This window comes from Otolemur garnettii, unplaced genomic scaffold, assembly GCF_000181295.1.
Source record: "Otolemur garnettii isolate 467f Iridium unplaced genomic scaffold, OtoGar3 scaffold00212, whole genome shotgun sequence".
NCBI lineage: Eukaryota > Metazoa > Chordata > Mammalia > Primates > Galagidae > Otolemur > Otolemur garnettii.
The window spans coordinates 1,383,422-1,388,117 of NW_003852607.1; positions in this window are offsets into that span (position 1 = coordinate 1,383,422).

A 4,696-nucleotide genomic window follows, 5' to 3' on the forward strand; every position below is an offset into this window, starting at 1 on the left:
AAAAAAAAAAAAAAAGAATATTTACAAATGGCTTTCAAATTCCGGAGAAATTAAGGAGAGAGGAAAAAAAATACATGTTTCAAATTCTGCTCATAAGTATATACATTGCTTGAAAAGGCTACAAATAGATCAAAAGACAGAAAATGGTTTTCTTGACTTCTGGAAAACAGAACATAGACAGAATCAACAATATTGGGAACAAAAAGCCATAACAAATTAGATCAGTTCCATGTAACTGATTTCTCTTCTGTTTGAGGTTAGGTTAGCAATATTCATAGACATGTTACCTTTCCAATGAACATTCTAAAAATCTGCTTTTAGTCTGAAGTTACTCAATCTCCAAAGACATCAGAAATTTGAATTCCAGAGAATTCGTTAGTCTCTCTTAATATTTCTTTTTCTTTTTAGGATAAACTTTGGACTCAGCCAGTTACGTAAAAAACTCTTTTTTTAGATGGATTAAAATTATTACTGAGAATATATGTTAGGACAGACCAATGTTTTACAGGTGAGGACAGACCAATGCTTTATAATATTGGAATATGTATATAACCATAACTCATACAAAATTAATTACCATTTCATATTTTACAATGTTTCCTATAAATTTTCAATAAATCGAATCAGTTTAATTTGTTTTCCTATGACTTTCAGTGGTCTTAATATTTCAAGAAAACCAAATGTAGAGTTGTGTTTTTTTTGTTGGCCCAGGCCGAGTTTGAACTCACCAGTCTCAGTGCCTTGTGGCTGGTGCTGCAACCACTACGCTACAGGCGCCAGGCCCTAAATTTAGAGTTTTGATTTTAGAAGGGTTGTCAAATATGAAAGGCCTAAAACATTATTCAAATAAGATTATAAGCCAAAATGTTTTAAAGGAAATATGTAGTCAACTGGATCACATGTAAATTCTTTCACAAATTCCCTTTTATGAGCTCCATTTAACCTGCACAGATAATCTACAAACATTCTAAATGTTCTTTAACTTTTGCCCTGCCTTTCACTTTCTTACACAACCATTTAGTTTCAGGACAAAATTTATCACACAAAATTTTTATCTTTACACAATGCCATTCTCCTTTCTGTCTAATTTCTCTTACTCTCAAAAACTCACTTCCCACAAAACAGGATCCCAGTTTACTATGAAGTAACCCATTCACTTGGCCAAACTGATAATTAGAAGGTTTAAAAGGCAAGAATCTTATCCTTTGACAAAGACTCAGTTTCTCCAACAATTTAAACAACCAAATTATTACAGTTTACAAATGAGAGACATTTTATGAGATATAATATTGATACATGATTTTCCCACTCAGAGCTGAACAGAGAACTCCCATTTTTCAGGCTCAGGTGAGCTCAGACATCAGACTCCCATCTCCAGGCACAAACATATTGCAGGCCATGCCCTCTTTTCACATTTATGAATAAGGCAGTCCCAAAAGTTTTGGATGGCTCCACCCTGAGTAGGGAGCACACAGCCTAATGCTTACCGGAGACAAAAACCGCTGCAAAGACCTAATAACCTTGCCTAAGGTGAGGGACTACATTCATTCATTTGCTAGAACACCCATTGTGGGGTAAAACCCCACAAACTGTGTGCTCACTTTAAACTCCAGAAGCAGGTGGACAGACTTCTGTGGAACGCAACTCTGTCAAAGACCCAGTTTCCCTGGTCAGCATGGAACAGGGCCTGGAGGTTTGGGCCTAAAAACCCACCTTTAGTGACTCTGGCCATGTGGCTGTTAAGCCTGCGAGGATAGGGTTAAAAACCTTCCTGCAGAGACACAGCCTCGGGGTTGATAGGCAATACTCTTATCGGAAAACTGTGAGGCCTCCAAGTTGCTAAGCCACAGAAGCCATAAACCTGCTTCCTGCAATATAATGAGTGCATGGTAAAACTTCAAGGCTTTACTCCCCTTTTGGTAATCTCAAGTCTCTAGATGTACTCCCTTTTGCAGCTGCCTCGAGTTTTCAAACTTTGTATCTCTCTGAAGGTTGAACTGACTTTAGAAAAGATTAGTAGTATGAATGCTTTACTTGTTAATTAATAGAGTGTACGTGACCAGCCAACTATAAAAGGGTGGTCAAGAACGATAAACTTTGCTACTTTCCACCAGAGAGAGTAGTCTGTCTCTTTTATCATAATAATTCCAAGGGCAAGCTACACCTGTGGTGAAGCTGCCTGTACCTCGCGAAACCCACATGCAACAACCCATGCAGTTTGTAAAGGTATTTTTCCATCTACAAAGTCCTGGCCAAAATATCTCTCAGGGCCAATTATTTACCCCTAGAGAAAGGACTCAGGCAGGAAACCTCCAACCTGGGCCTCCTCCCCGCTTCCAGAGGCTGTTCACCTTGGAGACCTGCTGCTCATAAGGATGCAGCCCTTCCCACCACAAGATTTACACTTTCCCCCCCAGATTTTCAAGGGCCATCCAGTGCTCACCTGACTGCCTGAACCGCAACACTTTCCAAGGCACGGCCCCTCTGCCAATAGTTCTGGCATTCTTCACTCCCTCTGCATGCCCCTCAGTCCAACAAAATCCCATTTTATCACTGATTTGTGATCCATGGGCTCAATTCTCAAATTCCTAAGACCAAGGACTTGCTGAAGAAATTCCAGTAACAAAACCACAACACAGTCATCATTTCTAATGTCTTTTCATCCCCCCACCAAGTCCCACATAGCCACATAGCCCCAAAGACAGACAGAAAGTGGAAAACCTGGAACTTCCAGTTTCTCTCAGAAATAGCCAGGGAGCAAAGTTGGAGCAAGGAAGAAGGGGACACTCACACATTCGTTTCACCCTGTGAAGAAGGGCAGGGTTGAAATCCCACTTATTGTTACCTGTCTCAGTCAGTCTTTAAGCACTCACATGCACAAAATTCCAACCTATTTCTTAACCTGGGCAACCTCGGTTTCCCTCTTGAGCTGCCATTTAGCCATAGGAGGCAAACCAACAATCCCCTAGGCCCTGTAAAGGGAGGTCCAACACCACCTTGGAAGTTCTCTCAGTCACACCACATTCACACACTCTCATATACCTCTCAACAGACCTGCCAGCAATCTAATGCCAAAGGAGTTCATCAGGCTCCATCTTCCACTAAAACTGTAGTGGGTCCCCCCAGATCAATCATACCTTCCCTTAGATGTCTCCCTGTATAGGTACCTGTTCCTGCATGCCAGTTCCTCCCAGTGTTTGACTCCTTGAAGATCCACTGATGGTGTCCTTCCTCCACCCAGCCAAGGCATCCACACAGGGAGGTGAAACTGCCTCCCTGGCATGCTTAGTGGTTCATGTCACCCAGGTCAGTCAGCCCACCCCTGCCATGGTTGTCCAGAGGACTGGCAGCAACTACCAGATACATGTTCTCTCCAAGGGTAATCTCACTTCCCAGTCAGGGAACCAAAAATGTTGCAGGAAGTTCAGGCCCAATGGAGGGAAAGAGCACCCAAACACCATATTTATAAGAGGAAGGGCTTTATTTGCTGGCTGGGAGCTTATGGCATAGAAAAAGTCCAAATGGCTATGCTCCCCGACTAGCTTGGTCTTTCCCCCTTTATTGATGGTCAAAAAATTCCAACCCATAGGCACCCTTCTCATTGGCCAGTTTGAATCAAGTGGGAGATGCTATTCCAGCCCCCACAGAACTACAGAATTTCAAAGAAGTGGAAATTCCAAGTTAAGTTTACAAATTCCCAATGTAGCAGGAAACTGACGCAGACAGAAGACTCCAGGCACCAGTTGATTAGAGAAAGCAGGTTTATTTGGCCGGGGGTACTCGGAACACCAGCATGTTTCCCAAAACCGAGTCCCCTGACTCAATCTCTTGCCTCTCTTTTATCCACTTTTCAGGGCAAGAGTGCACATGAGGGTCATAAAACAGAGAGAGACATGACATCATCCTCAAGGTCCCAGGCTCAAGGGGAAGGTCAGATTCGCCTGCGTCCTTGAGACCGGTCGGGCTGCCTGCCCTCAAAGGCAATGGAAGCCCAGAGAAGTTGCTAGATTACAATCCAGTCCCCGAGTATGTCAGGGGAGAAACACACAGACAGCAGAAACACCCGCGGCTTGGCTGAGGCCTACATAGGGTGGCTAGGACAGATTCTTTTTAACTCTGCTTTTTACTTTTCTTGCCTCATCAAGAGCTGAGTCACCATGGAGAGGACCCTGCAGATGTATCCTTGTGGTCTCCTTGAGAAGACCTGTTCTCCTAGACCTCACTCTTCTTGGGTATCATCTCTCATTACAACAAAAAACAGCCAAGCATTGTGGTGGGCACCTGCAGTCCCATCTACTTGGGAAGCTGAGGCAAGAGAATCACCTAAGCCCAGGAACTGGCAGTTGCTGTGAGTTGTGACACCATGGCACTCTACCAAGGGTGATGTTGGGTCAGAAAAAGCCTCCCGAAGTAACTCCAATCGACAAACTCCAGACACGCTCCGATGTAAGAGGCATAAGGTGAGATTTATTACAGACCCGGGAGGCCCAGGGGGCCCGGGGACCCCGGGCCTGGACTCTCCTGGCATGCAAGCGGAGGATGAGCCCCGAACTCGGGGTGAAGGCAGTTTTTATGGGGTACAGAAAGCAAGAGGGGTAGGGTCGGATACGAGTACACTTTTCATTGGTGGTTGGTGATTTCACTAGTAAAGGAGGATTTGGATTGGTACAGGTGAAGGGTAGGGGATTTCTTAACC